The sequence below is a fragment of the Bos javanicus genome, chromosome 5, assembly GCF_032452875.1.
Source record: "Bos javanicus breed banteng chromosome 5, ARS-OSU_banteng_1.0, whole genome shotgun sequence".
Classification (NCBI taxonomy): Eukaryota; Metazoa; Chordata; class Mammalia; order Artiodactyla; family Bovidae; genus Bos; species Bos javanicus.
This window is the reverse complement of record NC_083872.1, coordinates 51,315,432-51,328,404: the sequence shown is the minus strand read 5'-3', so window position 1 is coordinate 51,328,404 and position 12,973 is coordinate 51,315,432. Positions and strand designations below refer to the sequence as shown.

At 46.3% G+C, this 12,973-nt stretch overlaps 1 protein-coding gene across 2 annotated transcripts in view; it reads right to left on the bottom strand.

Annotated features, from left to right (window-relative positions):
- The window catches only part of PPM1H (protein phosphatase, Mg2+/Mn2+ dependent 1H), a 302,588-nt gene that overhangs the window by 50,957 nt on the left and 238,658 nt on the right, over positions 1-12,973 (bottom strand). The gene's annotated exons all lie outside the window — the stretch shown is intronic.

The following is a 12,973-nucleotide window of genomic DNA, read 5'->3' as shown; positions in this document are numbered from 1 at the left end:
TGGCCATTGGACACACAGAAAGAAAATCCTGTTTATGCTTCAGTGGTTTATGCTAGACAGGGCTGTTCAGATGCCACCACTCACGCAGCAGAGGCTGGCCAGGCCGTGGCGAGGAGTGAACAAAGGCCATGTTTTAACAGTTTTGCTCACAAGGAACTTAAAAAACAAACAAGCAAACAGGTATCCAGTCACGAAGTTGTATAACGCTGGGCAAGTAGCTCCACCTTTTTGGATCTCTGGTATCTCAACTGCAAAATGACGATAACCACACAGGATGTAAACAGCCTAGCACAGAGCCTGATACTCAGTAAGTACTCAATAAGTTGTAGCTGTCACTAATATTTAGTAGATAATTAATATTTGGCATACAGTTCCCCTTTCTGCAAAATGGGGAAAGCATTGGCTATTCACTTCCTCAGAGAAGTATTAGGAAGACTGAGTAAAAGATGGGGTATTTCCTGCTAGGTTAGAAGCTAGAAGCAAGATGCTTTTCTAAACTAATGTCTCCTGAGTGCATGAAAAAAATTAATTTGTGACGTGCGTGCGTGTGCTAAGTTGCCTCAGTCACGTCCAACTCTTTGTGACCCTATAGACTGTAGTCTGCCAGGCCTCTCTGTCCATGGGATTCTCCAGGCAAGAATACTGGAGTGGGGTGCCATGCCCTGCTTCAGGGGATCTTCCTGACCTAGGAATCGAATCTGTATCTCCTGTGGCTCCTGCACTGCAGGAAGATTCTTTACTGCTGAGTCACCTGGAAAGCTGAATAATTTGTGACATACCTCTTGATATATCTAGGCAGCTTGAGAGTGAATCTGATATCAAATTTATGGAGGTGCTTGATATACAAAAGAATGCAACTCAACTGAAAAAAGGCTCAACCCCAAAGCTAAAGCCAGCACATCTTGCTTATCTGCAAGTTATTTGGTTAAGTTCTTTCCCATGGGGGTAGAGAAACAGTGAAGTTCCGGCACCGGATGTGCCTGGGCTTGAGTCTAGCACTGCTTTCTGCCCAGCCCTGGGCGAGTGGGTAAGTCTCTCTCTGAACCTTAGTTTCCTCATTAATCAGGGAAGCCAAAAAGTGGGGCTTACTTGTGAACGTGCGGTAAGGATTAAAATGGGCCGATGAATGTGACGAGCTTGGAAGTATTCGGCACAGTGCCCGGCACATGCTGAGAGCTCAATAAAAGCTGGTTGCTGCTTCTGCAGTCAAGTGAGCCCAGAGGTCTGCCATGAATTGAGTTTTCAAAAAAGGAACCATACTATTTCCTTCCCCCAAATCTACCAAATTAACACAAAGTGGAAATAGCTACTTTGATATTTCTATACTCACACATATGATTTAAGACACTGTGGTGTATGAGTCCCTTGGGGAACAAATACAGCTGTTATTAGACTACAGTCAGCTTGGGGATCCAATGAGTTTGTAGACCCATGGTTCTCCATCTTGGCTGCAGCAGGAATCTCCTGAGAAGGCTTTGAAAAGCCTGGTGCTCAGGTCAGAGGAATGAAGTCTGAACCTCTGCGGATCAGACCTAGGTACCAGGAATTTTTTAATAAGCTTCCCTGGTGATGCCAATGTGCAGTCATGGTGGAGAACCACTATTGGAAACCAAGGTCATTAGCTAACATTCAAAATCAGCTGAGCAAATGACTATATGGCTCAAGGAAAAGGGAGGTAATGACTTGAGAAAGGCTGTGAAGTGGGCATAAGTGGGACTTGGGGACCACATGAAAAGTAAAAAGACACGTTCAGACAGAGATGATGCAGTGGGGGCAGTCTCAGGGAGGGGCTGGGGCCTGGAGATCCAAGCACAGGAGTCTGGAACTACAGAGAAGGCAGAGGGCGGCAGCTCTAGAATCAATGACTGGAGGTTACTTAGAGCTCAGTGGAGACAGGCTGAGAACGCTCTTAACAAGCTTGAAAAGGCAGCAAGAAAACTGTCCTTTGACTGCATTGCAAGCCCAGGTAATGGAATTCTCCCAGGGCAGAGAATTCCAGGACAGTGAAACCTGTTTCAGCACCACTCTCAAAGGCAAAAACTTGTCCTGGGGTTCTTACCCACAGGAGCAAGTCCACCCAAGTTCTAATCTTATGGTTTAGCCTCTGCTTCTTTGTCTTTGTTTTCCGTTCCTTTTAATTTTTTAAAAAACAAATTTAAATTTAAAAACACATGTATACCTGTGGCGGATTCATTTTGATATTTGGCAAAACTAATACAATTATGTAAAGTTTAAAAATAAAACAAAATTAATTAAAAAATAAATAAAAAAAATAAAAAGTGAGTAAAGTTGCTTTACAATGTTGTGTTAGTTTCTGCTGTACAGCAAAGTGAATCAGTTATACGTATACATATATCCCCTCTTGCTTGAATCTCCTTCCCATTTAGGTCATCAGCAGGCTTTGAGTAGTTTCCTGTGCTATACACTAGGTTCTCATTAGGAATCTATCTTATGTGTGTGTCCAACTGTTTGCGACCCCATGGCCTGCAGCCCTCAGGCTCCTCTGTCCATGGAATTCTCCAGGCAAGAATACTAGAGTGGATTGCCATTCCCTTCTCCAGGGGGTCTTCCCAATCCAGGGACTGAACCCATGTCTCCTGCATTTCAGGCAGATTCTTTACCATCTGAGCCACCAGGGAAGCCCACGGTACAGACTAGAAGGCCGCTGGGTTGGCTAAACCTCAAATGCGGGAACCTCTCCTGCTGTACCCCTCATCTGGTCCTGGCCTCTGTCATCAAGTGGGCTGCTGTGGACAGTCTTTGTCTAAGGAGATTTACAGGACCAACTCTGTAGTGCCACTGGATAACAGCCCTGGGAAATTCTTTCCTAAATTGGCCTAGTCACCCATTGGTGTGTTGGTCTGTCTTCTGGAAAAACATGAAAGGAGTCTAATCTCTCTTCTACTTAAGAGATCTGCAAATATTTGAAGAGAGCTATCTCAAAGTTTCCTTTCTCCTCGTATCACCAACTGTCCTTCCCCAGGACCTGAGACACCATCTCTGACCACTCAAGTTACCATCCATTCAACCAACATTTATTAACTGAGCACTGAATCCAGGGCTTCCCAGATGCTGCAATGGTAAAGAATCCACCTACCAATGCAGGAGACGCAAGAGACATGGGTTCAATCCCTGGGTCTGGAAGATCCCTTGGAGGAGGAAATGACAACCCAGTCCAGTATTCTTCAGTGAAAAAATCTGATGGACAAAGGAGCCTGGTGGGTTACAGTTCATGGGGTTGCAAAGAGTCAACAGGACTAAGCACTGAATACTGTAGGATTTGTCATCTCCCTGTCATCGTCCTAAAAAAATGGCACTCAGAACTGAAAACACTTGAAATCTAGTCCACAAAGGAATGAAACGGTTACTTCTTTGATTTAGACCATGCACTTGTTTTATTTTTTGGCCACGTCACTCAGTACGCAGGATCTTAGTTCCCCGACCAGGGATTGAACCTGTGCCCCCAGAGCGGCCCAGTGGAAGCACTGAGTCTTAACCAATGGACCACCAGAGAAGTCCCTAGACCTTGCCCTTTTTAAAATTATTGTGGCTTTTATTTGTATTATGTGTCTGTGTATACACGTCTGTGTGGCTTAGGGTCGTGTATTGAAACTGTGAGTAAAAACAAACAAACAAAACCCAACCCCAGTCAGTCCACAAGAAAAAAGACCCAAGAAGGGTTTCTGACTCATTGTCTTCCTTTAGTTTATACTTAAACAATGAATATTTTATTCTGAATGGAAAACCCCATTGCCCTTATTAATTTTATCATGCTATTTTGGCCCACTGTTCTAATCCACTGAGAGATGTTTGAACACATATCCTTTCATCCCAAAAAATCAGCTCTCTTTCTATGCTTCCATGCTGTGTGAAGTAGCTTCAGTTGCGTCTGACTCTGTGCAATCCAATAAACTGTAGCCCCAGACTCCACTGTCCATGGGATTCTCCAGGCAAGAATACTGGGGTGGGTTGCCATTCCCTTCTCCAGGGGATCTTCCCAACCCAAGGGTAGAACCTGCATGTCTTATGTCTAGCTTGTATTGGCAGGTGGGTTCTTTACCACTAGCACCACCTGGAAAGCCCCCTTCTATGCTATATCACATTAAAGCTGATAACCAGCTCTGCCATCTTTATCTGGGTCACTGAAAAAAAAAAAAAAAAGCTAAGCAGAATCAAGCCATTTAGAGACCTTCCTCCAGGTCAAGCTAACCAGACAAAGGGTATAGACATTTCTTGAAGGCAAATGGATGAAAGTAAGTACAATCTGAAAAATCTTGTTCTTGTCTGGTGGAAACACACAAAGACAGACTCAATAGTAGAGGGCAGATGAGAATATTCATGTTTAAATGAGTGGGTGGTGGGACTTCCCTTGTGATCCAGTGGCTCAGACTCCATGTTCCCAGTGCAGGGGGCTTGGGTTCAATCCCTGGTCAGGAAACTAGATCTCACAACAACAAAAAAATCCCCATGTTGCAACAAAGATGGAAGATCCCATGTGCCACAACTAAGACCCGGTGCAGCCAAATAAATAAATAAGTATTTTAAAAAGTGGTTTTAAAAAATTAGTGGGTGGTATGGCAGGGGGAGGCAGAAACACTGATCTACTGAGACAATGTCCTCATGAGTTTGGACTCTGGGTATAGCTCTCAGGACATCTATGAAACAGCTGAACTACTGTCCACACAGCATTTCTCCATCTTGTTCAAAGACTAAGAGAAGAAACCATCAAATTTCTTACAAAGTCAAAATACATCCATGTACACTATTGCCATGACCAGCCATCCAGGAAATGCCATCAAATGGTTGAAAACTGCTAACTGAGTTGACTTACTAGTAAGTCCAGGTTGTTCCCCAGATCATACCACCTCCCCTAGATACCAACCCTTCAACCTGGTCTTACTGTTAAGCCAGAGAGAGGCACTGACTGCTCTCTCTCCAGCCCAACCCTTCCAGGTTCTCTCTCCACCTCTCCTCCTGCTAACATACACTTTCCTCTTTCCGCTTTCCCAAGGACTGCAGTTTAGGTTCACACAAAGCTTACTCGCCCCTTCCCCTGCTGTTATGCTCAGCAACTGTCTCTGTTTTGTTGGTACTTCTGGAGTCCTGACTTTACAACTTGTACCTACTTTCTGTTGACGTTCACTGCTCCTCATGAGCACCTGGACCACGTCAAGAGGATCCCTCTCCCCTGATGTTCATACCCTTTTGCACCCTAAGTCACCTCTGCTGCCACTCCCTTGCTGCCACTCTCAAGCCAGGTGCCCCTCAATCCCCTTGGTCCCACCCTTCTAAGAACTCCCTTCTGACTACACTTGTTTCTGAATCCAGCTTCTACTTTCGGCAAATGTTTAAAATATCTTTCTTGCTAACAGTCTAGACTTCCTCACCTTGATCTCCTGCAGCCCGCCAGGCTCTTCTGTCCATGGGATTCTTCAGGCAAGAATACTGGAGTGCATTGCCATGCCCTTCTCCAAGGGATCGTCCCATTCAGGGATCCAACCCACATCTCTTACATCTCCTAACACTGACAAGCGGGTTCTTTACCACTAGCGCCATCTGGAAGCCCCTCTGATCCTCTAGTAATAAGGAAACACAGCAGGAGTTGAGCACTTTGTTTATTCATGTCACACCATCTTCTGCCTGCAACACTGCAGTTGACTTGTTGGATCTCCCTGCAATAATCTAGGCAAGAGACGACGGTGCCATGGCTGCAGGGATGGCGGTGAAGGTGTTGAAAACTGTTCAGTTTTGTCCTTTACCTCTATTCTCAGAGCAACCAGAGTAATTATTTTGAAATGTCAGATAACGTCATTACCCTACTCAAACCCTCTGATGGCTTTCCCATCAAACTTGAAATAAAAGCCAAGTAATGAAACGACCTTCTTTAAAAATCACTCCCCACCCCCAAACTTACCATTTCCTTTCTCTTTCTTTTTCTCCAGGGATTTCCTGCCTCCCAACATTTTAAGTATTTTGCTTCTTTATCTTATTTTTCCTACTGCTCCCTGTGCACTTCCCTCCCCCACTTAAGTTCTATGAGGACGGAGATTTTTGTTTCTGGTACCTAAAAGACTGCTCAGTGTATAATAAATGCCCAACAGATGTTTGATGAAGTGAGCAAATCGATGAATACTACTTATTCCTGGCAGTGGCTTTCCTCTGTCCTCATGTATTTTCTTATTCTTTATGTATTCACAAAGCAAGGGCATCCAGTCTTGTTTTCCGTGGCTTTCTGGGTCTCACTGGTGCCGGCTCCAGCCCATGCTCACTCACATGCACATCCTTTCTTGCTCTGGCCTTGCCTGGCTGTGTGTTGGCCCTTGGAGTCAGTATTTTAGACACATGCTCTGAACATGGGAACTCCAGAGATCACATTCTCTGAACATTTGAACTCGAAAGATTCCCCCAGGCAGCCACATTCATGCCTTTTCACCCTTCCGATGAGCAGCAATTCTAGGACTCTTCCTGCATGAACATCTCATGTCTCTATACCCGTTCTGTAATTTTTAGCAGAAAAACCTCTGCTTGTATTTTCAGACTGGCTAAGAGGCCTGTAAGCCAGTCTTCCACAACCATTTCTCTTTTTATCCACAGTCATCATGCCTCAGCTTAAAATTCTCCCGTGGCTTTCTATTATTTTGAAACATAATGTGGCGATGAGGCAGGCCCTCGGTGGTCTGATCTCTGACACTGCTCTGACATCTTCTATGCTCTGCCAGGAGCTCGGAACACTAGCTTACTTGCTGTTTCTTTAATAGCAAGAAGCCTCGTTCTTTCCCCTTCCTGGGCCATTCTTCCTCCAGATCCTCCCAGAGCCAGCCCCCGTGCAGCCCTCAGGGTGCCTTGTCCGGTCACTCATCTGTAAGTGTGATGTCCACACCCCTCACACCCATCCCCCACCTCAGCCCCCCTACCCCCTCCCGGTCGCTGATGTACCGCTTCCTGGCGCTTACACAGCACAATCTGAAACTACCTTATTTATTAATTTGCTTGTCTATCTTCTGCCTCCCCCTCTAGAACATGAGCTTTATGACACCAGGGACTTTGTTTTATTCACTGTAATATTCTCATCTCAACAACAGTGAAGGCACAATTGTGGATGTAAAGTAGATACTAGTGACACAGCTGAATACATGAATGAAGGCTGCCACCCTCTCCTTAGCACACGAGCTTCCCTCCAAAGATAAGCTATAGACTTGGCTTCCCCATTTAACTTTCCTGAACAGTAAGCTCTTCTGGGGCTGAACTTCAGGGCTGAGTTCTATCAGTGATGCCTTGGATTTTCGTTCACCCCATTACATTAAAATTTTAGGTTCCCTTTTTTTTTTTTTTTTTTGCTGTGCTGGCTTTTTGTTGCTTCCGTGTGCGGGCTTTCTCTAGTTGTGGCAAGTGGGGGCTACTCTCTAGTTGCGGTGCGCGGGTTTCTCACTGCGGTGGCTTCTCTCGTTGCAGGACACGGGCTCTAGAGCATGTGGGCTTCAGTAGCTGCAGCGCATGGGCTCAGTAGTTGTGGTACATGGGCTTAGTTGCCCTGTGGCATGTGGGATCTTTCTGGAGCAGGGATCGAACCCATGTCCCCTTTTATCACAGATATATATCAATAGATAGTCAGAAAATTATTTTAAAAAATGGCATTTATGACCCCCTTGCTTGTCACTTTCTCCTGATAATTCCTAACCTCCAGAGCAGTAGCGTTTGTTACAGTGCTTCTCCAGGGTATATGGTGTCACCTAGACAATTTTCTTCTTCCTTATTCGCTCAGGCTAAATCTACTGGTGAATGCAAGTCCCTCACTGTAGAAAGTTCTTCCTTATCTTCGCTGGATTCCTCTATTCCCAGCCAGAGCCCCCGCCTCTGAGTTCGTAACCCACAGGCCAGGAACCTGAAGTTTATGCTTTGGCACCATCCACACACATCACTTCCCACGATCTCTCTTCTCTCCTAAGTCATGACTTTTAACTAGAAAGAAGGATAGAAAAACCACTTGTTGCCCTAAGTCTTCATTTCCTTCATGGGACTTCAAAGTTATTGAAGAAGAATGTGACCCTTTCTTTGGGTTGTGACAGATCCTCTTCCTTCGGGGATGGCCTCATCTCCACCATGCACTCTGTGGCTCCAGTGACACACATCAGTGAGTCACATTCTTCCACTCCCTAACCTCTGGACACGGCCTTGGACGCCTCTCCTCCCCCGGGACTCTCTCTTCCTGGATTCTCCTCGCTTGGCAGAGCCCGCTGTGGGCGTAGAGTCAGAGGTTCTGAAGTCACTGCTGAGTCCTCACGTGGACTTGCAGTGTGAACGAGGGAAAGCCCCGCAATCTCACTGCGTGTGCTTCCTCAGCTGCCTTTCTTCATGTAAATTTGCAAGGATTAAATGCAAATATGCCTGAAGGGGAGGGCAGGACGAATTGAAAGAATAGCATTCACATATATGGGCTTCCCTGGTGGCTCGGTGGTAAAGAATCCACCTGCCAATGCAGGAGACATGGGTTCCATCCCTGTGTCAGGAAGATCTGTTGGAGGAGGAAATGGCAGCCCACTTCTGTAGTCTTGCCAGGAAAATCTCATGGGATGGCAAAGAGTTGGACACGACTGAGCGACTAAACATGAGCAGGAGCACTGACAATATATACACTAAAACAGACAGCTAGTGGAAAGCTGCCGTATCGCACAGGGAGCTCACTCGCTGCTCTGCAATGCTATAGATGGATGGGATGTGGGCTGGGGTAGAAGGGAGGCTCACAAGGGAGGGGTTATATGTATACATATACCCGATTCACTGTGTTGTACAGCAGAAACCAATACAACACTGTAAAGCAATTATATTCCAATAAAAAATAAATAATGCAAATATGTCTGGCAAAGTCCTTTGTGAAGAAGGATAAGGTATTTAAGTTGTAGCTTTTATGGTTGTAGGAGCCTCCGTCATCACCGTGCACACAGAGCACAGAGGACTGTTCCCACAGGCAGTAATAGAGCACATCCCCACAGGATACTGCTTCCAGCTGATCCCCAACACGCCCCAATTCATACTTTTTCTACTGCTGCTAATGATACCAAGGGGGGCAGGTGGCGCTAGTGCTGAAGAACTCGCCAGCCAACACAGCAGACATAGGTTTGATCCCTGGGTCAGGAAGATCCCCTGGAGAAGGGCGTGGCAACCCCCTCCAGTATTCTTGCCTGGAGAATCCCATGGACAGAGGAGCCTGGAGGGCTACAGTCCATGGGGTCACAAGGAGTCAGACATGACTAAAGCGACTTACCATGCATAAAGATACCAAAGCAGGAAGGACAGCACCTGTGTGACTTTATCCAGAAAGGTCTATGGTTTCCCCATACAGTGAAAACGCAGAGACTCAGAAGGGTATCTCAGAGCTAATCTAAAGAGAGTGCTTCAGGTTGGTCTGAAATAATCATAAGTGGAGAACATCCCCTCCTCAGCTAGAAGCTTAGCACTCTTCAAGGAAAGAGTTAAGAGCCCCAGGAACTCTCATTTTGCCCAGAGCAGAAACTAAGTCCCAGGCAGGCAGACCCACATCTCAGAGGGGCTGAGCAGGTCTGGGTGGAGGATGGTAGCAGACAAAGTGTCTCAGGCTCTGGTTCCCATTTCTGTCTTCCCACACCCAAACCTCCATAGAAGCTTGAATCCCAGGAGGCCCAGGATGAAGCATCACCCAGGCCTGGTTGGTCAGGAACAGATACATGCCTGGAGCCCAACTGCTCCTCGTGGCTTTTAAGAGCTTGGCAGAACCCCAATGAAGCAATTCACAGAATCTGCAGAGGCTCTCCCCACTCGCCTCTCTCCCCACCCATCCTCCCCAGACCTTCCTGGAAAAAGCACAGCGGGATTGGCAATCACCTCCTGCTTCATTTTTCCTACCAGCCATCTGTATTTCCAAAGAAGTCGAGCCCCAGGCTGAACCACAGGGCTCAGTGAGCCGCATCTTGCTCCTGGAGGTGGCCCTGCGGCAGGGGACCCACTCTCCCTCCTCGCTCCATGAATTTCCTTTAAGGCAATACAAGATGTTGCTACTTTGTCATGTCCAAGTCTTTCATCTGTTTTTTTTTTTTTTTAATGTCTACTTTTAAGAGGCCCCTTTCCCTGGTTTCAAAGATTCACAGTAAAGAAATTTCCCACGGCCAGAAAGAGAGGAAGAAATATTGCATATTGACACAAATATATGGAATCCAGAAAAATGGTACAGATGAACCCATTTATAGGGCAGGAACAGGCACAGGTGTAGACGACAGAATTGCGGCCACAGGGTGGGAAGGAGAGGGTGGATGAATTGAGAGAGCAGCGCTCTATATGCGCTACCACGTGTAAACAGACGGCTAGTGCGCAGCTGCTGTGCAGCACAGGGAGCTCAGCTCGGCGCTCTGTGACGACCTGCAGGGGCAGGATGGGGGGCGGGGTGGGAGGCTCGAGAGGGAGGGGATATGTGTATACTTTTAGCTGATTCACGTCGTTGTGCAGCAGAAACTCACACAACACCGTAAAGCAATTATCCTCCAGTTAAAAATAAAAAAACAAATTCCCCCTCAATTTCTTACATGTGTCTTTGGATGACATCTTAATATGCTGGAAAAATGTCTCTGCCCTGTCAGGGAGGATGAATGTGAACCAAACTTAATGAGGTCATGATCAAGTCAGAGCCACGGAGAAGGCTGAGAGGTAGCACTTGGGGCCCCAGGGCGAGTAGCAAGAGGCTGAGAATCATCCTCTCCAAGCAGGTAGGCTGGGGGTTAGGAGTATCCTTTTTAATGTTTCTAGGCAGAACCAACCTCTCTGCCGCAGGCTCACCACAATATAGGCAGTCTTTCCTTATTTGTAAAATCTGAGTTTTGAGGGATGGGGTCATATTTTGATGCCTTGAATCTACGGATTTCTGTGCTAAGAGTTGTTGTCAATGGGTATCTTGATTACATGATTTCCTGGGAAAGTCCCCCTGTGAGGTCAAGGCTCCACCAACAAATGCTCCCGTATTCTCTCCTTTTGGTCTTTGGACTGTCGTTTAAATTAGTTGAAGCCTGCTGGCCCTAAGCTGTATGCAAGTTGATGTGCTGGTGCTAATGCAGTGCAGCAGTCTGGATTCGGGCACAAACAGCATGCTTAAACTGTAAGAGTGTGATTGGTATTTGGTGACATAATTGAAGAGAGCTGGCAGGTGCAGTGCAGCCCAGCTTGGGTATGGCTGGCAGTGATGAGAGAAATGAATGAAAGGGGGAAGCTTCCAGCCCTCTTTGCAGGAGAACTTTTCCTGTAATGGGGTGCAAGCTCTATTCCTGACACTGTAGTTGCCTCTGAGTAACCCCCACCCTCGCATCCATGAGTAGGAACCCCCACTCAGCAACCCACAGCCCTCGGGAAATGTCTGCCTCTCTTCTTCCTTCCAGCAGCACGCCTGAACCAGGCCCCACCTAGAGTTCTGCGGGTGGTAACCATGCCTCTCTTGGCCTAAACATTCCTCTTCCTACCGTCAGTCCTATGGGTGATGGCAAGAGGCAACAGAGCTTGCTTTCATATCACTGGTCCATGTTCCCTAGGAGCATGCACTGGGTTAGAGCAGACGTTTCATACTTTATGACTTACAAGACACCTATCAATCTTATTAACCTAGTGTACACCCAATGAGCTTCCCAGGTGGCACCAGTGGTAAAGAATCTGCCTGCCTATGCAGGAGATGCCAGAGACACAGGTTTGATCCCTGGATTGGGAAGATCCTCTGGAGAAGGGCATGGCATCCCACTCCAATATTCTTGCCTGGAAAATTTCATGGACAGAGGAGCCTGGAGGGCGACAGTCCACAGGGTTGCAGAGAGTCAGACACTACTGAGCATGTAGGCACTCATACCCAAACACACCTCAGAAAAACAATACTTACCTTTGCCATCTGATATCCATTTTGATATTTTCTTTTCTCCATATGCTACTTAATTTAAAATGCTCATCTCCGTATACCAAATTGATTTCACAACACCCCAAATGGGTCCCCACTCACAGCTAGAAATGTGGATAGAATTTGGATGGTGGCTCCTAGTAGCTCCACACCAGGACACCAGGCTTTGACCATATGAGAGCAATGGGCCTACCTGATTCATTCGTGAATATTTACTGAGCACCTGCTCGGTACCCGGCACTTGCACAGGTGCTGGCATATGGAGTGAAATCAAATAAGGATCATCTCTTGACTCCTGGGCCCAAAGTTAGTGGTGGAAAAGGATTCATGTGCAAAAACATGCTTTGAATCAGCCTTTTGAAAATATAGTCAATCACGTACACATGCAAAACTGAACCAATCTTATTTCAGGATAAAACATTCCAGATGACTTTTAAGGAAATATCAGATTTGGAAATTATTTCTGACTCGGTATCCACTTGGTGTGCACTAGCACTTGGCTAGGAGAGCTTCATGTTCTAATCAATAACATTTAGATCTCCCCTAGGTATGAATCAGAGATTTTCGTTTTATGAGCACACAAATATGGAACGAATTCTGCTTCCTCAGGGACCACTCATTCTAAAACAAACATGAATTTCATTGACATTAGCCTTTAAGTTGTGTGAGACCAAGTCAGCACGTACAAATCAGGAAATAACCAAAATTGACCCCATATCCATGAATGGTGGGGAGAAAATAGCAAATTGTTTGCTACAAAGAGGGTTTTACTGCAGAGGCCGGTTCCTCCGTGCTGGTCTGCAGCCATGCCTCACAAAGCTTCACGCAGATATTTATAAGCCAGAGCACCAGGTCCTACACTCGTCCCTGGGAGAAGCACTTACTCGGCCTCTAGCCTATGCTACGTCCTTGAAATACTTTCATTCAAGTGCCCTTGAACTGGCAACACCACACTGAGCAGAGCATACACCTAATCAACAGCTACTTCAACACACAAAAATATCTTCCCCACCCCCAAATCTTCCGGGGAATTAGATGCTTATCCTGTGGGTTACTACACTCTCTGGGATCCTC